The sequence below is a fragment of the Mirounga leonina genome, unplaced genomic scaffold, assembly GCF_011800145.1.
Source record: "Mirounga leonina isolate KUSES-001 unplaced genomic scaffold, KU_Mleo_1.0 Mir_454, whole genome shotgun sequence".
NCBI classification, from domain to species: Eukaryota; Metazoa; Chordata; class Mammalia; order Carnivora; family Phocidae; genus Mirounga; species Mirounga leonina.
Window position 1 is genome coordinate 1590849 of NW_023270763.1, and position 20509 is coordinate 1611357.

The 20509-nt window shown below is 55.1% G+C and overlaps 1 protein-coding gene across 7 annotated transcripts in view; it reads right to left on the bottom strand.

Annotated features, from left to right (window-relative positions):
• The window catches only part of MAD1L1 (mitotic arrest deficient 1 like 1), a 312404-nt gene that overhangs the window by 261575 nt on the left and 30320 nt on the right, over positions 1 to 20509 (bottom strand). The gene's annotated exons all lie outside the window — the stretch shown is intronic.

The window sequence follows — 20509 nt, forward strand, 5'->3', positions numbered from 1 at the left end:
CGGCACACGTGCCCGCAGGTCCCTCCACTGGAACGAGTCCGTGGCTGGAATTCCGGCAGCTGCAGTCCGACCTCCCCTCCGTGGGGCCTGTGGAAGGAGACTCGGTCAGTGAGGTCAGGACTGTCGGGGTCGAGAGGCCCCTCCTTAAGCGACTGCAGCAGGACTACAGACTCCCCCGCGTGGGGACGGTCCACGGGGACAGCCCCAAGGACAGCAAACTTCCGGCCACGGTCAGCGGCGGCCACCTGACCGCACCAGGCGAGGCACCAGATGCTGCCGTGCACTGGCCAGCGACCTGGCTTAACCGCTTCAGGAAAACGAGTTACACGAGTCCCCAGACTCATGTAAGTAAAACGAAGAAACTTCAAACTTCTTCCCCCAGCTCAGGCAGGATTAAAAGGACTTCAAAGCAGCCCGGGTCCCAATTAAGCCAGTGTGACCACCCCAGGGATGCTAGAATATTCCTCTGACTAACAAGAGGCGCTCTTTGAACGGTCTGAGCTAAAAAAAGCTCTCAGAACCTTTCAAACAAATGCCACAATTTTCTCTCCCTGTTCCCTCAGTCCCTGGAAAACTTGATCTTTTGAACACTTTAAAAATTCAAAAAGGCAGCTACGTAGAGGCCCCAAAGACCACTTTCGCCAGGAGCTCGAACAGGGGCGGCAAGCAGGGGGCTCAGGCATAGCTGGGCACGGGAGGGCACGTCCGTCCCCTACGTGAGCACCGTGGGCAGTTTCGCGGGCTGGGAGGACGGCCGTCCTCTTGCACACCCGAGCTGTGTGCTTCGTGGAGTGCTCCTCCCGACAGCAGGAAGGCGGGGGCGGTGGGAGGCCGGGCTGGCCTCAGGGGAGGAATCACAGCTCACACGGCCAGGTGTACTGCCAGGGGGTGGGCACCCCCGCCCCACAGGGGAAGGTGAGCGAGGATGCGGCGGGAAGGTAGAGTGGGCGCGTGAGCCGAGGGGACATCACGCTCATCTCCACCCGTCCACGCATGCCATGACTCAGACACGCCGGGCCGCCGCTTCCGACTAGCTACTCCGGGCCACGACCCCTCCTGTTCAAGAATTACAAAACCCCGAACAACGAACTCAGCACCCCACCCCCACCCCGGCCCACGAGGCTTTCTTTCAGCAGACAGGCAGTGGATAGCAGGGCAAAGAAGGGAGAGTTAAAGACCAGGTCAGCTGTCTAGCGGGCGACAATCAAAGGCAACGCGGGAACAAAGGATGCTCCCAAACGAGGGTCCGCACTGGGAAGATGCTCTCTGAACCTGCCGAGCAACACAGGAGAAAAGGTCTCAGAACCGTGGAGAAGCAGCAGGCCTGTTGGCGGCCCAGGCCCAGGCAGTGGTCCCAGGCGGGACCCCGCATGGCTGTGAGGCCCCAGGCAGGTTACTATACCTTCCCGAACATGGGTCTACCCAACCTCAGGTGAGGACGGGACCAGGAGAACGGGACCTCCTGTCCTGATCTAGGATTCTGTTTCCAAAAACAAAAGTGGCCTAAGGATCTGCTCGCTGTGATGACAGGAACAATGTGGAGAACCAGCCCAGGGAGGCCAGGTCCCTGGAGCGAGGGTACACTGAATCCTGGGTCCCTGAGGCACAAACACAGGAGGGGAGCTGTGGGAGAGTGTGGACAGACCCCAGGTCCTGAGGGCCCAGGGCCGGGGCGCGTGGCCCCACGGCTGTGGCTCGACACTTTGGGTTTTACTCCCAGGGTGATCACCAGCCCCTGGACGACCGCAGCAGGGCACACAGCCCTACGTGTCCGTCCGTTTTAAAGAGAAATGGGTACCAAAAGTTTATCCTGCTGTTTGTAACAAGAACCAGAAATGACCCAAATCCCCCACCAGCAGGGCGATGACGGCGGCCACAGAGGGAGCGCTCTCAGCAAGGGGCACAAGGACACAGGACGTATAGGGAAGGCCGTAACCCACACGCGTGGGACCACCATGTCTGCATATGGACCCTGAAAATCTAGGAAGATGAACAGGACTCCCTGGAGAGCAGTCACCTCCCAGTGCTGGGACCGTGAGGAACTGATTTCTAGTTACACGCGTATTTCACTGCTTTGTGAAGGACTTGACTCGTGAAATACAGTTAAGAACGAAGTTCTACGCCAGCCTCGTTCTACTCTGTTGTCACGAAAAACAAATATTTATGGAGATGAATTGTTATTTATCTGGAAAAAACATCTCCTCCCTACTGATGGCGCCAAGGAACACAGACGTCCCCACGACAGCCACCCGCCTGTGCCCCATGACAGGACAGACCAGCACCACACAAGGACACGGAGCAACAAGCAGCTGGTCCGGGAGCCACACTGGGGAGGTGAGAGTTTGGGGTGCAGAGGGGCTCGTGGAAGGCTCTGAGAAGACAGGTCTCAGACGAAGCCTAAATGATAAGCAAGTGTCCTCCCAGAGAAGAGGGCGTGGGGCTCGGGCACTTAGGCCACAGGGACTCTGGGCCGAGGCCGGGGAGCTCTGGCCACGACTCCCTGACCTCACGGGATCCAGCGGCGCCAGCAGCAGCTCGTTCCAGCCACAGGGAGAGGCCACGGAGGGAAACTGGGGCCCGCCTCCTGGGTGTCACAGAGGGTCACTGGGTGAACAAAGCCAGCCTGATGTCCGGCCCCAAGCAGCATCTGAGGGACGGCAGCCGCCGGGTGCCCTGACCACCTACAGAACCCTGCAGGGGCGGTCGCTGGCGCCCCGGACAGCCCGGGAAGGGCCACAGAGGCAGAGAAGGCTCGGAGGCAGAGCCCAGGGCCAAGGGGCGCCTGTGGGCCGAGCTTGGTCGCAGGGTCAGGTGCTCAGAGCTTCACTGGGAGCCCTTGGGAGGCTGCAGCAAAGAAGGCTCTAGAAAAGGTCAGAGGAGATAGGAGCCGCGAGCTGGCTGAAGAGGTTTAAACCGCGTGGCAGCAGGGCTGGAGCGCCCAGGAAAGTGCTCTGGAGGGGCGGGAAGTAGGGAGGCGGCAACAGACGACAAGAGCCAGCAGTCCAGGCTGGGTGCAGAGCAGCAAGGGTGTCATTCCCAGAGATGGGGCATGGGCCAGACGCTCGGGCACAGAGGCAGAAACAGAGGCGTAGGTCCCCCGCCCCAGGGCGGTCCCCCCGCGACAATCCGGAGGCCTCAGCCGGAATAGGTAACTTGCCAGCACAGGCCCGACTGAGCACTGCGCCCAAACGGCCCGGTTTTCCGGGCTGCTGCAGCCGAGGCTGGCCCAGAGAAGGGAAGGGGAGAGAGTTCGGACAATCCCAGCATTAACACATACGACACCAGGCTGACCGACCCTCCTAGGTCACCACCCCACCATACAGCTCCCAGCACAGTGACGGGGGCCAAACGGTCGCCTGAGGTCACAGCCGCAGGACGCAGCCCCGGAACCGGCACCAGGCTGGAAGGACTGCCTGGGCCCGGGGACCCAGAACCACACACATGCGCACGCACACCCGCAAACATACGACAAGTTCGCGCCCGGAGCTGCTGGTGACAGGTGGGATCCACGCAGGCCACAGACCCCATCGGGAGGGGCGCAGCAGGTGGCCCGCTGCTGGGTCACTCCTCTGGGCCTCTAGGAAGAGTCCGTCCCACCTCCCCCAGTGCCCCCGCCAAGAGCAGGCCCACGGAACAGGCCATGAACGGGAGTCCCCAGGATGCCCGCAGAGACCACGTGTGGGACCGAGCATTTTCAGCAGACACGCTGCTGGGCCAGGGCCCCAGGAGGCTCCGGGGTCCGAAACCCCAGCACCGCAGCCAGCGCTCACCGCGTCACAGGGACAGAGACCACACGGAAGCACAGCGGCACCACTCATGTGGGTGCCTCAGACACCGCGCCGGCAGGAAGGGCGGGCGATGTCACTGCCGGCCCGCTCCCGGGAGGGACAGCAGGGTCTGTGCTGGGGGCAGGTCCTACCTCCTGACCGAGGAGCCTTCTCTCAGCACATCTTCCTCGGCCCAGCTGTCCCTGAAGCAGCAAACAGATGCGGAGGTGCCCGCGCTCGCCACCTTCTCCCAGGACAGTACCAGACGCCAGTCAGCCCGCCAGCCGCGCAGGGTGACCACGATGGACGGGAGCCTGCAGGAAGGCTCATCGTGGGCCCTGGCCTGTGTCTCTCAAATGCTTGCGGGCCCAGAGTGGGGACAGGGCTGTGTTCCATACCCCGAGTGAGGAACCCACACGGACCGGGCAACCCCAGGAGCAGATTCTGGGGCAGAACGGCATTTCCTCTTATTGTCCCAACAGCCCAGTCCCGCGCCTGGCTTCACACCCTGCTCACCTGCCTCCTGGGTCATTCTCAGTGGAACCCCTTCTCCCGTTTATAAAGTACATTTACAGAAGTTATACAAAGTGTAAATAGTCAAACTGGAAGGTTATGAAAATCGGCAGCCCTCTGCCCCTTCCACTCTGTCTCCTGCAGCAAACGCTCTGAATTATCTGAGCCAGTATATTCTCTAGGCGACACGCTTCTATTGCTACCTTGCCAGATTTCTTCCGTTTGGGGCATCATCTAAGACTTGCCGTGACGGACCACAACGATCCAACCTGCACACGCATCACGCACTTCCCTCCCTCCCCGGACGCCAGCAGTGACTCCCAGGTCCCGCCCCATCGACAGTCAGTGGCGACCCCAGACGACGGGTCAACACTGTTCACACTGTGGCCACGCAGGACACCGAGCCCTTCCCACGTCCCGTACTGCTTTGTGTTTTCCCTCACTTGCTCAGTTTTCAGGGCACCTGTGTCTAATCCCACCCTGAGCTCTCTGAACCCACATACCCTCCCCAGACGAGCAGATGCAGGTGGCGGCCCATCAGCCCCCTGCAGGAAGAAACTTTCCCAGACCCTCCTCCCCGTGCAGCCTTCTTCACACCTCAGACTCCCTCCGGCTCCGGCCACCAGTTCCCTGGGCCCCACACCCAAATCCTCAGTTTCTCCTTGTTTTCTAATAAAATGCATCCTCCAACAGCTTTCTGGAAAGGGATGTGACAGGATATGGTTTCTGAGATTCTGCAAATCCCAAAATACCTTCGGTAGGCCCCCGCACTGGACTGTCAGTGTGACTGGGAATAGAATTCCAGGAGGAAAACTATTTTCCTGCCAAGTCCAGAATGCACGTGCTCTGTCAGATTCCAGTGCCGCTGTTAGGAGCCCAAAACCATTCTGATCCCCGATTTGTAGGTAACGTACTTCCAGCCTGCAGAAGGCTGGCGGGACGGCCTCTCGGCGCGAACGCTCCAGCGAGGGCGCAACCAGCACCCCTGGGCCGGGCACCGCTCTAAGCGCTCCTTGCATCCGAATATGGTCCACAAGCGCCAGCCCTCGGCATGATCTTCTCGCTTGCACTTGCTGTCCCTTTGTTCTTTCTGGGACATTTCCTCAACTTTTCCAACCCTTGCAGTGATTGCTTCTCACCCCCGCTCCCACAGTTCCGATGGCCCACAGCTGCTCCTGTTCACTGCGTGCTCTTTCCACAGAGCCTTTCCTTCTTCCAGGTTAAAGCGTCCACTCTCCTTGGAGGACGTCTGCGAGAAGCCTTCTCTTTGCTCGGTCTGCATTTCCTCAGTTGCTCCGACCCACGTGCTGTTCTGGTCCCGTCTTTCAGGTTGGAGCCTCGGCCCAGACGCTGTGTGCGTTGGGGGAGGGGCTGGGGCACGCAGGCGCCGGGTCCCTCACGGCTCAGGAACCAGGGGGCGCCAAGGCCAGCCACCTCGGCCCCAGTTCTGCCCAAGCGCACTGGATCCTGCTCTCTGGGAGGCACCCCACCCCCAAAAACAGGCCCTGGCTGGGCATCCACACATCAACGCCCTCCCTGTGCCACGCGGAGGGCGGGCAGCCGACCCCACTGCCCTGAGGAGGAGGACGGGGGCTCTGCCGGCCTCAAAAGATGGCTTCCGAGGATCGTCCTCCTCTGCGTCGGTCACCGCCAGGCCAGGCACAGGGCGTGCAGCTGCCGTGCTCCCTGGAAACGCGGGGGCGTACATCCAGCTGGCTTGGCTTCACGGCTGCCGGCTGGCACTCTCTTCTCTCTCGGGTGGGCTGTGGCGGTCGGCTCTGCCACGCTAGTCCAGCCTTCCGACGCAGCGCTGTCTTTCCTCCCACCTTGTCCCCGTTCTCCGGGCTCTGCTCTCACACGGTCTTCGCTGCGCCGGCATCAGGCCTCGGAAGGAGACAGGCAGACAATGTCCATGTACCTCCTCTGGCGCCATCCACCCTCCATACCCCAGCCCGCACAGCTGCAGTCAGCCGAGGGCCTCAGGTGGGCGGAACGGCAGCCCAGGTAAGGTGCACGGGGAGCCCACGAACTCAGGGGTGCTGCCCGGGAGGAGCTGGGCCGTCGGCAGCTGTCAGCCCTGGCTGTGCCCGCAGTCACCTGGAAGGCTGGGTCAGCATACAGAATAAATGCAAAGCAGGTTTTGAAAAGAGAGGAAATGAAGGGGAAAAACAGATGAAATAGAAAAAAATACCAGAGAACCAACAAAGTCAAAACTAGTTATTGAAAAAGGCTGATCAAGTTGACGACATCCAGAGATGAAGGCGCAAATCCGCAACATCGAGAAGGAAGAACAGAGTCATCACTACAGATCCTGCACACTCTTTGAAAATTAACCCACAATTCTACCCTCCAGCTCCATCCGTGCAGTCGCAAAGCGCAAGACTTCATCCTCCTTACAGCTGAGGAACGTTCTGTATGCATCCGTCTGTCAGCGGGCACAGTTTGGCTCCTGTACCCAACGCTGCAACAGACACTGGGGCGCCTGCATCCTCTCAAGCCAGTGTCTTACGAGTTTTCTCTGGGCAAATACCCAATAGCAGAGAAACAGTCTTAAATGCAGAGAACTGGTGCTGGCCACAGAGGAGGTGGGTGGGGGGAGGGAAACAGGTCAACGGGGACCAAGAGCGCACCTGTCTCCGTGAGCATGCGTGATGTGCACCCGAAAGTTACGTGACCCTGTACGTTGACTACACTAGGATACTTGACACGTCTGCACGCCCACGTACGTGAGAAGCGGAGGTCTGGGGCCGTCGACAACACTGCTGAGACTGGCTGCCGCCGGCCAGAAGGACGGGACGTTGGGTCACTTCCTGGCCTCACCGCCCCGCCGGCATGGGTTACTTTCCAGGCGTGAAAGAGGCCTCCGCACATCAGAACGGCGGGCCATTTCACGGTCGCCTGTACCCTAGGAAACCTGCTCTCTCCTTCAAACTTTCTCCATTTAAAAATTAGCATCTATTAAAAAAAAAAAACCCTACAATTAAAATCACACTGAGCAGTGAAAGAGTGTTCTCCCTGAAGACCATGAACGAAAGCAAGCTATCGCCGCTGCTGCTCTAGAAGGTACCGGGGGCCCTCGCCGGTTAACAATCCAAGGGAAGGAAGAAAAGGCAGAGATCAAGAGGAAAAACCGAAACTGTCTTTATTTGCACACAGCACTATTATTCACATAGGAAATCCTACAGATTCTAAAAACTATTCACTGGCACTAAGAGTAAATTTAGCAGACTGCAAGTCAAGGTACAAAAAACTATATTGTTTCTTACACACTGACTAGCAGCAAATATTGGAAAGCAACACTTTTAAGAGGTCTATTCAAAATAGCACCAAAACTATAAAACATTTAGGCTTCAATTCGCACAAGGCATGCAAAGTCTCTTTGTAGAAAGAAACACCCTGGAAATAAGTGTTCAGTGAGTTTCGTGGCGAGAGCTGTCCAACCGGAAGAATCCTTCAGTGTGAATCTGAGTTCCACGTTGGGGAAGGACTCTGGAAGCCACAGGCTCCCACGGAAGCCCGTGGGGACCTGCCCGTGCCCCTGAGGCCCGTGAAGCTCTCTCCCCAGGAGAGACACTCATCACAACTCCCTTCCACGTGCGCTGAGCCACAGCGGTACCTCGCCCCGCGAGTCCAGCACCGTCCAGGCCGCGGCGGCCAGACGTGACCGTGGACTTCCGCAAAAGTAAAGACGGCGGGGCTCCGCTCCACACTTACAGAATCTCTTCATTTGGTGGTCTCTGGTACATTCCCAGAAAATTCTGTCACCTGAAGGAGGTGTTCTCTCTGTAACAATCATGCTCACCCGTTCTGATGAGTCAGATGTTAACACCCGCTGACTTCTCTGAAAACTCATCATGCTGACTCGTCTCATTTTTTAACAACGCCTTTTCATCTCGGCCACAGAACCAAGCCAACGTCCTCCTCTGCTGCATGAGTCTTACTTATGATAACCTCAGCCGCCGTTTCACAGTGAGAATTACCGGTAATAAGTTAGACAGAGTCATGAACTGTCCGTCCTCTGTGGACAGCTCTGTCTCCCTCCGAGGCCGGCCTGGAAGCCGTAGGTGCGCCCGGGCCAGGGCTCACATCTCCCGCAGAGGAGGACAGTCTCGGGCTCCCGGAGAAGCAGCAAGCCAGGCATCGTCCCCCTCCTCCCCCGGCCCCTCGCGCGCAGACGCAGACGCACGGCAGAGGCTATGAGGTGGCATCTGCAGACCATCAGGAAACTGAGTCAGGATTTCCTCACTTGTAGTCAAGAGCAGATGACTTCAGACTTCAGCTAACCCATAATGTCACAGGGTAAGAACTACTTACACAGAACTAATGAACCAAAGAGGGACACTTTATCGAGCTTATTTGTGGATGTTGGTTCAAAGTTCTACTTTCTTGGTTCCTTTGTAAGCTTTCTAACCTGCAACAACTTAGTGAACCTGGCTTTGGTAAGAAATGAAGTTTGCAAACACTATCCTACCCTCCTTGCCCTCCCAGATTCGGGAATTGTGACGGAGCCTTCTTACTTCTCCCGGCAGTCCAGGTCCTTGGGCGGTTCTACAAGAACGTCTCTGCTTTTCGAAGAGCACAGAACTGCACCAGCCAACAATCAGCACCCTGCCTGGAGCGTCTCTATCTGACAGCAACTCTCAAGACAGCAGAGCACGGCAAACCACTTGTCAGGGTCAGAGGATGACTGTACCTCGACAGGCAATGCCAACAAGCCCCAGGAACACAGCCCAGTCCCCGGCTCTCAGGTCGTAAGGCCACTCACAAGAATGACAGGGAACTCAGGATATCTAGGGGGGGCCTCGAGAAAAGAGGAGTTCAGCCAAATTTACAGGTATGGCAGGTGAAATCTGGAGGAGAGAATGTCCTAGGCTCGGTTTCCCAACCTGCAGAGAGCAAAAGAAAGCTGTAAATGTCCAATCTGAGATTTCTCACCTAAGTTTCCGTAGAAGTTAACTTTATGCCCGGTTACGACCTCAGGGCTCTAGGGCCCTGCAAGACCAGAGAGAAGGCCTCCGTGTTATACTAATACTCTGAGTACACTCTGTAATACATGTAAGTATAACGCACATCAACTATCAGGTTGAGCCTAATGACCCCAGCCTGAAAGAATCTGCTTTCTTTGAGACTTCCATCATCACAAAGAGGGAGGCAAACCTTCAGTGAGAGCAGGGAAAAGGGAACTCGGTATCCGTTCTCACTACCCCTCAAGGCTTTTCTCATTCCCGTCATCTTTGAGCTATGGTACAAACTGGTAAAAGTGGAAGAAAACAGACAGTAACACAAATACCACCCCCAGAAATATGCCTTCTATCCCGTGAACACGGCTGCTTCCCGGGTCTGGCTTCCTGGTGCCAATTAATCCGCTTCCTACCACTGCAGCTTCGAAACACAGACCAAGCAACACCCGCGGTGTGCCCTTTACGGAGCGGGGGGCGGACAGGAGCACGTTCCAGCGCCATCCACCCCCACCGCCCGGCTCCCAGCACTGCTACGCTCTCCAATACGCACTGGGACCGCAGCTGAACCCGTTTGTTTTCCAAATTTGCTGTAATGAGATCCCACTTCGAAAATAAATAGATGGTACTTTAAATTCTCCTTTGGACCAGTTTTGAGACCTATTGATTCCTCCTTCAATTAATACTCGACACCTCTAGATGAATAAATACAACCTACAAGATCCCGCTACTTAAAATTACGAAACACTGCTGCAAAAAATGAAATGAATGGAGAGATATACCACGACCTGCAAGGGTCAATGTCGTTAGACATCAATTCTTTCCAAATTGGCCCATAAACTCACACAAACTCAATAAAAAATCACAACAGGGTTTTTTGCAGATGCTAATGATCTACCTCTAAAACGTACACTGAAAAGCAACAGAAACTTGAACAGCTAACAATCTTAAGAAAGGAAAACAGGGTTGCCTGGGTGGCTCAGTTGGTTGAGCGTCCGACTCTTGATCTCAGTTCAGGTCTTGATCTCAAGGTTGTGAGTTCAAGCCCCACACTGGGCTCCATGCTGGACGTGGTGCCTACTTGGAAATAAAAAAAAAAGAGAGAAAGGAAAACAAACGTAGAAGACCTACACTGCTCACCTCAAGCCTGAGCATGGAGCCACAGCAATCAAGAACGGAGGCCAGACACAGACCGCCGCGAGCACACCGCGTTTATCTGCTCGCAGGAACAACGGTACAGGAAAAGAAGTGACTTCTCCAAAACCGGTGTTCAACGTGATCCAAGTAGGGGTTAAAAAACAGAACCCTGGCTCTAGCCTCAGGCTGCACATGAGATGGATCACACAGCCACACATAAAAGATTAGAACAGAAGGCTTCCAGAAAAAAGCACAGGAAAATTAATTTTCAAGCACGAAGTGGCAGAACACTCCTTAAAGCACAAAAACCACTCACCATAAAGGGAAAACCCTGATAAACTGGATTTCATGGAAATCCAAGACCACCGAGTGTACGGTAAGACGTCAGAAACGTAATGGCCGTGGTTGACCGTGACTATTTCCAAACGAGAAGGGCCTGACGAGGTTCCGTCGTGACAGTCACACAGCTGCCCAGGAAAGCGGGCTGTCCACGTGGCAGCCAACGACAGGAAGGCGATGAGAGACCAGACAATGTCCCAGGATGACCATCTTCATCAGATTGTTCAGAACCCGCGTGAGGAAACACCCGATGTGTGAGATGCCAAACTCGGCCCTCAGCCCCAAAAGCTCCACGCGCGCGCGTGCGCGTCTGTTAGTGTCTTCGGTACACAAACCGCGCCTCCTGCGCAGGTAGCTGCCCGCTTCCCCTCCCGGGCCTGTGCCTTCCGTGCCCCCTCCTCCCAGCGCTGACAGGGGCGCGGTGCTGAGGAGGTGCAAGCTGTCCCCTCTCTACCCTCCCTCCTTCCTTCCGCCCAGCGGACAGCCACAACTGTCCTGTCCCCCGCGCGGGCTCTCCCTTCCGACTGCTCAGATCCACGGCCGGGCTTATCTAAGGCATTCTCCCTTCAGTTACGGTACTTTCCAACTGCCGAACTCCTACTTGGTCCTTGTGGAAAAGTTCCGTATGTTAACAGTCTCTATTTCCACTGATCGCTCTCCTGTGTTTGAGGGACGCTTTCTTGTTTCTTTGCGTGTCTCACAACGGTTGAGAACGGGACACTTCAAGTGCGATCACGTGGCAACTCAGCACCACAAGCCCCAGCCCACGGGGGCTGCCGCTGGCTGCTGTGTATTTCACCGTTGGCGTGTTCCGTGACTTTTCTCCACTACTCCTGTCACGTCTGTCCCTTTGCTGTGTGCAGCACCCAAGTCTGCTCAGCTTGGCCACAGGAAACAGACGTCCCTCAGTGAGCCAGCGCTCCACGCCCCCGAGGACAGCCACGGTCACAGAGGCAGGCGGGCACACGCGCTGGGGAGGGAGTGAGGACGCTGAAGCCCCCGGCACGGCGGGCGGGGACGTGAAAGCAGTCTGGCAGCTCCTCACAAAGGGAAAGAAAGAGTTACCCTATGACCCAGCACCTCCGTTCTAGGTATTTCCGCAAGACGACTGAAAACACACACCCACACAGAAACCCGTATGAGAATGCGCAGAGCACCAGCACTCACAATAGCCCGAACTGGAAGCAACCCAAGCCTCTATCGACTGATGAGTGGAAAGACAAAATGTGGTCCAGTCACCAAGGACAGAGACGTGCTACAACAAGGAGGAACCCTGCAAAGACAAGGCCCAGAGCCGCCGTCTGACTCCACCCTCTGAGCCAGCCAGGGCAGGCAGACCCGCGGTCGCAGAGGCCGGGAAGGGAGAGAGGGCCGCGGCACCTGAGAGCTACAGCATTCCTTCTGAGGGTCCTGAAAACGGTTCTGGAATCAGGGGCTACAGCAGCACGATCCTGAGAATCCCCAGAGCGGCACTGAGTCACACTCTTTTACACGGTCAGTGTTGGGGAACATAAACTCTGTTTCAACAATTAAACGAAAAGCCAAGCCATGGACTAGGCAAAAATACTGGCAAGCCATATGCAGCCGGCCCTTGAACAGCGCTGCTGTGAGGGTCCCCTCATACGCACATTTTCTTCTACACTTACAGTACAGTGCTGTAAATGAACTTCCTCTTCTTTAAGGTTTTCTCAGTAACGTATTCTTTCCTCCAGCTCACTTTGTCGTAAGAACGCAGCACAGAATTTATATAACATATAAAGTGTGGTCATCGACTATGTTATCAGTAAGGCTCCTGCTCAAGAGCTGACAGTAGTTAAGTTTTGGGGGAGTCAAAATTACGTGTGGATTTTTCACGGGGGGGCGTCGGCACCCCCAGCCCCGCACGTTTCGGGGGTCGACCCCCACGGCAGACCAAGCCGGGTGGCTGTGACAGGGCTGACAGCAGTCACTCATGCCTGGCGTCCAGCACACAGTTCTCACGAGTGAGCGCAACACACTTCTCGCTTCTCAGAAAGCCACCAAGAGCACTTGCTGCCAGTGATCTGAAGCTTCCAGATACAGATGGGGATCTTTAAAAATTTGTATCTGCCACCATGAGCTTCACAACAACTTCCTATTTTGTAAAGACTTTTCAGCATCTGTTGGTGATGTGATTTTCTTTTTACAACACACAATAAACACGGTAACGTTTAGAAGATCCGCATGACTCCATGAACCGGTATTTCTCAAATGACCCACGTGTGGTGTTCCATAACCACACATGGATAACACGTCCACTCAAAGAACAAGATAGACCAGTGCACAGAACAACGGGTTGAGAAGTCACCAGTGGGGCTTCAGGTTCCGCACTGCAGCGGGCCTCTGACAAACCACCCCTTGCAGAAGACCTCAAATTGCTAGGATGAGGATACGAGCCAAAGTAATCTACAAATTCAGTGCAGTCCTTATCAAAGTTCCAATAATGTTTTTTGCAGAAACAAAAAAGTCAATCCTAAAATTTGTGTGAAATCTCAAGGGACCCAGAATAGTCAAAACAATATTGGGAGAAGGGGCAGGGCTCACACTTTCTGATTTGACAGCTTATCACAAAGCACAATAATCGAAACGAAGTGGCATAAAAAGCAGACAGGCACACTCTGCACACTCATGGAATAGAACAGGGACCCAGAAATAAACCCTTGCACATCCGGGTCAAATGATTTTCAACAGGGTGCCAAGACCATTCAGTGTTTCGGGAAAGGTGCTGGGACACTTGACTTCCACAGGAAAGGAAGGGTTCTGGACCCCTACTGCAGATGAGGTACAAAAATAAATTCAAAATGGATCACAGGCCTCCACGTAAAAGCTTAAACAGTAAGACTTAGAAGGAAACACGGGGGATGCTTGCAGACCCTGGGCTTGGCAAGGACTTCTTGGGGATGACATCAGAGCACAGGTAACAAAGAGAAACAGAGAAGTTGGGCTCAGGCAAAATTTAACACTTCTGGGGGCGCCTGGGTGGCTCAGATGGTTAAGCGTCTGCCTTCAGCTCAGGTCATAATCTCAGGGTCCTGAGATCGAGTCCCGCATCGGGCTCCCTGCTCCTTGGGAGCCTGCTTCTCCCTCTGCCTTTCTCTCTCGCTCTGTCTCTCATGAATTAAAAAAAAAAAAAAAAATTAACACTTCTGTATGTGGGACACTAGCAGGAGAGCAGAGGGGATAAAGTACCTGCAGACCCCAGGATCTGATAAGGTCTACCACCCAGAATACACAAAGAATCCTCACAGCTCAGCATCAAGAAAACCCGAGAAAGACATGACAAAGGACCGAACAGACATGTCCTCAAAGACGCACGAACAGCCAACAAGCACATGAAAAGACGCTCAGCATCACTCAGCACTAGGAACCTGGAGATCAAAACCACGAGATGCCACTTCACACCCATTAGGGTGCTTACCATCAAAATAAACCAAAAAAATAACAAAAAAGTGAAATAAGCAAAAGCAAACAAATAGGTGTTGGCAAGAAGATAGAGAACTGGAACCTGTGCTCTGCTGGTGGGAATGTAAAATGGGGCAGAAACTGAGGAACTCAATCTGGTGATCTGTCAAAAAAGTAACACAGAGTTACCACAGGATCCGGCAATTCCACTGCTGGGTACAAACCCGAAGAACTGGCAGCGGAGTCTAGAAGAGGCATCTGTACACCACGTGCAAAGCCGCATTATTCACAAGAGCCACAAGGTGGAAGGAAGCAACCCAAGTGTCCACTGTCAGAGGAACAAACAAGCTGTGGTCCATGCACAAGGGATGAATTCTTCAGCCTTAACAAGGAAGGAGACTCTGGCACCGCGACCACTGGGGTGAACCGTGAAGACAGCAGGCTCAGTACAATAAGCCAGTGACTAAAGGACAAACACTGTGTGAGGACCTGTGCGAGGTCCCCAGAGGCGCCCAAGTCACGGGACAGAGAGCAGACGGTGGTGCCGGGGGCCGGGGGCGGGGAAGGGGAGCGAGGGTTTCACGGGCACAGAGTTCGGGTTTGGGAAGAGGAGGAAGTCCTGGAGACGGTGGCGATGGCTGCACAACGATGTGAATGCCGGAGAACCGTAGGCTTTCAAATGCTTACCATGGTACGTTTGATGTTACGCATATTTTACCACAATAAAAAAAGAAGAAAGAAAAAACTATAACTTGTTCGGGAATTGTAGCAAAGAAGAACATCCACAACTATCTTAAAACCCTGCTACCTTACGCCTCCCGTGGCTGTGGGTTCGCAGGTGCTTGGGCACACCGGGGGCAGGACGTACCCTCGTGCGGCCCCAGCTAAGGACTGTCCGGGGCTAACAGAGCAGATGGACGTGTAGCAAACACATACAGTTACGTTAACTATAAAGTACGTAGCATCTTAACTACAAAATCGTTCTACAAACTTATAAAAGCATGAAGAATATAATCATATACTACATATATATGTATATCCTTCCCCCCCCCAGCGACCCCAAGGAAACACCACCTGTAACAATACCTAAGTGCACACAGACAAGGTTATTCATTACAGCATTATTTACAATTGCCAAGTATCAGAAACGACCTAAATATCTAAGCATAGGAGATTGGCTGGATAAAATGGTGCCCGCACACAAGGGAGTTCTAGGTCACTACAAAAAGAGAGAAGAATATCGATATAAACTGATCGTGCAGTGACTTTCGAGAGATATCATTACATGGAACAAGCAAAGTACCAAAGAGTATACACAGCAATGCTACCTTTTGTGTGACAGAAGGGGAAAAGAAAACATACATATTCCTATTCATTATAAAAAGTAACACAAGAAGGATACACCAGGAAAAATAAATAAAATAGGTTACTTCCAAGGGAAGGGAAGACTGGAACAGGATGGGTACAGGATGGAAAACACTTCTTTGGATTTGCCTGTGTATCATTTTGACGGTCTAAAACATTATTAATGTTCTGTACATTCAAAAAATCAAATTAAATAAGAATGGAAATGAAAAAATAGCTACAGATAAAAAGCAAATTGAGAAAGTAACCCTTACTGAGACTTCAAATGAGTATAATAACCACTCAGGAGTAAAAAGGAGGGAAGGAGAGGAAGGAGAGGAAGGAGGGAGGGAGGGAACAGAGGAGGAAGGAGCAGATGGAGGGAGGAGGGGGGAGCAGAGGAGGGGGAGGAGGGGGCGGAGGGGGAGAGAGGGAGTAGAGGAGGGGGAGAGGGCGGGGAGGGGGAGGGGGGAGAGGAGAAGGGGAGGAGCGGGGAGAGGGGGACTAAGCAGAGGAGGGGAGAGGAGGGGGAGAGAAGGAGCAGAGGAGGGGGGAGAGGAGGAGGAGAGGGAGGGGAGGGAGAGAGGGAGCAGAGGAGGGAGGAGAGGAGGGGGAAGGAGGGGGAAGGAGGGGGAAGGAGGGGGAAGGAGGGGGCGGAGGGGAGAGGAGAAGGGGAGGAGGGGGAGAGGTGGAGGGAGAGGAGGAGGGGGAGAGGAGGAGGGGGAGCAGAGGAGGGGGGAGAGGAGGAGGAGAGGAGGAGAGGGAGGAGGGGCAGGGAGGATAGAGGAGAAGGGGGAAGGAGTTCCTGTAGCCTCAGTGTTCTCTCCAGATGCCATGGAGTCCACAGAACTTCCTTTGGGGAATACAGCACAAAAAGTGAGTCACAAACCACAATAAAACCCATTTCCAAACTTTAGAGTTAACACACTGAACACTGTAATTCAGAATTTGGGGTTAAATGTTTTGCAAAATTCATTTCTATAAACATGTTAATTTTTCTGTGCTGTCACAATTAAAGTTCTTTTTTTTTTCTTTTTAAAGATTTTATTTGAGAGCGAGCAAGCGCAGGAGCAGGGGGAGGGGCAGAGGGAGAAGCAGACTCCCCGCTGAGCAAGGAGCCCGAAGGGACTCAATCCCAGGACCCCGAGATTATGATCTAAGCCGAAGGCAGACGCTTCACCGACTGAGCCACTCAGGCGCCCCTAAAGTTGCTCTTTTTAGCCACTAGAATGATTTCTCTTTGTTTCTGATTTTGTCCATCACATAAACAGACGGTGTTCGGAGATGCCACCTTGGCTCCCCACGACCCCGCCTCCCAGAATCCACGCTGTGCTCACCCCCCCGCCTTCAGGGTGGACTCACTTCCCGGGAAGAAGCCGGGGAAGCGATGGACGGCCCCTCCGTGACCAGGTCACGGGAACGGCGTCAGTCTCGCTCTGCTCGCCGACCGGGAGGGTCTGGCTGCCTGCCATACAATGCCCTACGGAGAGGCCGCGTGCCAGCAAACTGAGCGCTGCCCACACACACATGAGCAGGGAAGCCTGGAGATGACCACCGGCTCAGCAGAGGCCCGGAGCCGGGCCAGATGTGTGACCCACAGGGACTTGAGATGAGACATGCTCTTGTTCAAGCTGCTGAGCTGCGGGGCAGTCAGGGACCAGTACGCATCTGTCCTCTCTAGTCTCCTCCAGAACCCAGGGAGGAGGGGCTCTGAGCTCCACGCCACAGGCGGGGACCTCGGTGCAGCAAAGGCGGCCGCTTCATCAGGGGCAGGCTGCAATCCGCCATCAGGCCTACACGTCCGGCTCCCCACCGTCTCACTGTCCAGCACGGCCTAAAGTGGTTTCCAAGAGGTCAAGTTCAAAAGAGCCCAGCCAATGGGACCCTCTCCGGTGTTTCTCAGGCTGCACTGCAGCCCCTACAGAGACCCTTCCGCCGCCCTCCCCCCGCAGAGCCATTCATAAAGCGCACACAAGTTCTCCCCCTAGGAACTAAAGCAAAAATAGAAAAAACAGAAAGAAAAAAAAAAAAAAAAAGGCTTGGGTCTTGGCAGTTAGGTCCAGCTTGGACCCTCCTCTAAAATCTGAAACCGGTGGGACACCCTACCGATCCACTGTACCTCAGACAGAGGTCAAACTGATGGGCCCTCCCAAGAGCCAGGGGCACGGGGGACGGTCTGCGGACAGGACACACATAAGGCCCAGAGGGGACCGTGGCTACAACGTGGCTTTGTGGGAGGGAGGCAGGAGGCACGTCCGGAACGCAGGCTGTGCCCAGGCCACCGACCCAAGCTGTGCATTGGTGATGTCCCAGATATGGCTAAGCCCAGGCAGTGATTTCAGAAGCAGGCAGTTTTACATAAAGACTCCCAATCCCTGCTTCTTGTGAACGTGTGGAATCCCGCCCAGCACCCCCACACCTTCGCAGGGCAACCATGAGCACGGCTGGCCCTGCCGGGCAGCATGACACTCTGCCTCGCTCGCCCCGGCTCACGCCTCCGTCCCATCACCAGGGCCTTGTGTGCAGGTGATGGACCCACTGTGGCCCCAGCCCCGTGGGGCACTGTTCACAGACACAGAACACAGAGGGAAGGGCCAGCCTGCGGGGCAGGCGGGGACGCCGGCCCTTACACACAGAGCCCCTGAAGGTGCACGCTGCCACGAGGAAGTCAGGGCAGGTGCTGCAAGTCCCAGCACTCACAGGAAACCACGCTTTCTGAAACACTGGGGTTTCTCAAAGAATAAGGAGGTAGCCTCTGAAAATCCCTGGGGATTATGAAGTGTGTTTGGTTTTTTTGTTTTTTAATAGTATGCACGTAATCCAGAATTAGGAGGGGATTATCAGCCATAAATCCATAGTTGGGGCTGAACGGGGAGGCTGTCAGAGGCTGCGGTTCCCCCGCCCCATCCTCCTCTCCGCGGTAAGAGCTCTGAGGTCAGGGAGGCAGCTCGGGGGCACACGTGCACCCTGCAGGCCGGCCACCACCCACATAGGCCGGGCAGCACACGACAGAGCGGGCGGAGAGGACGCTTGGACTCCTCGGGAGCAGGTTCTCCAAGGAAGAAAGTTTACAACAGATTCTGAGAAAGAGCGGGGAGAAGGGGAGCTTTTCTCCCCCACCTGCCTTGCTCCTGAACGAGCGTCATGCCCCAAGGAAATGACAGAAAAGATGTCATTAATAAATGATTTCAACTTTCTTTTCAATGGTGCTGAAAAGTATATGCAAATCCATCCATAATTACGTTTAAAAATTCCATTTCATGGGATAATCAGACTTCAAAAAACTCAATTTTAGTTTTAATCAGATTTTAACAAGGATATTAAATCCATTTCGTTTAGAAAAGGGGAAAAAAATGTGAATTTAACACAAAATGTATTCAAGCTTAGCCCCGGGAGATAATTAAATAAAATTAATTTGGCAAGGGTTGTCAGTAAACGGAAGCTCTCCAAACTGAGGTTCAGGCATCTGATGGAAACAAAAGCAACGCCCTGCTGTACAGACAGACACACGGCTCATGTCCCCTGGGGGGGGGGGGCGGGAGCCTATCCTGGAGACGAGGTACAAGGAAGGGGAGCCCTGGAGACTCCCGGGGTCCAGGCGGAGGCCGGCAGTGCCCGGGGGGCGGGGGGCCTCACGGCCCACGGTGTCCAGCCATCAAGTGGCTGAGACACAGTGCCCAGCCCGGGTCCGGTGGCCCACCACCGTCCTTGCAGGAGGGCATCCGCTCCCTGAACAGGTGGAGCCTCCTGCCCTGGCCCTCAAGACAGCGTCCCTCTCAGCACCCGGTACCGTGACCGTGCTTTGCGGGGTGGCGGCGCAGGGACCACGCTGACTTGGTTCTCTGCACACCACGATCACTCGGCAAATAGCTGCTGCCTGGAACAGAGAGCAGGCATGACAGACACAAGCAGGGCTCAGCCCAGGCCCCCCAAGAAGGCCTCCCCGTACAAGGTGCACACCAGCCAGTGCGGACCCGTGACTGAGGCGCCCCAATCCTGCGCTAGGTTCACTCCCACTAACTACCTCCAAACAAGCTCACATCCCAAAACCGGATTCTCCCAGAGCAGAAACGAGGAGGAAGAACTTACCAGGCTCCTTAGGGAAAGGAGCGAGCAGGGCTGCGAGCCGACTGGCCAGCCTCGCAGCCCGAAGCAGGGTTCAGCACCTGCCGGCCCACCACCTGTTTCAGTAAAATCGTATTTCCCTGGGGCACGGCCGCACCCACTCACTCACATCCTGTCCCGGCAGCTTTCCCACAGGCCAACCCACAGTCCGGCTTTTGTCCCGGGGCGTCCTAGCATTAGCACAGAAGCCCCACGTCCCGTGCCACCCTATGCAGCCCCCAGCCCGTGCTGTGCTGCAGAGGTGAGGACCTGCAGCTCAGGCCTGTGGGGCCAAAGCCCTAAGCATTTACTACCTGGCGCTTTACTGTAAAAGCTTGCAGCCTCTAGCCTAATCCAGCCCCTCACAGGCACCCACTCCTCAGTCAAGAAAACTCAGAAAAGCAGCCTGGCAAACGGGCAAAACAGGAGAAAGCCCACCTTCTACCATGGCGGTCTCTGTGCCAGGTGGGAGATGGGCCGAGCGGGGAAGGGGAGTGGGAGGCGCAGGGATGACGGGCACAGCACGGGGAACGTGGCCGTCGCGGCCCTGCGTGGGGACCGACGCAGCTCGCTTTAGGCGCGCAGGGAGCAAGAACAGTCGCACGCAATCGCTATGCTGCACACGTTAGACCAGTGTCACGCTGTGTCAGCTGAGCTTCCAGACTCAAGCCGAGTGGTGGCCCCTCTGGGACACACAGGACACTGCGGCGGAGCTCTAGTAAACAGCAGAAGATGCCCCAGCTAACGGAAACGCCAGGAAGAGCTCCTAGCCATTCCTCTCGACTCTGCAAACTAGCGAAAAACCAACTCGGACCCTCCTCCTCAAGCCCAGAAAGAACGGAGACCCGTGTGCGACGCCGGACCCACTCTCAGCGACGAGTGGGACGGCAATCCCTGGGAAGGGCAGCAAGCCTCCGCCCCACGGGA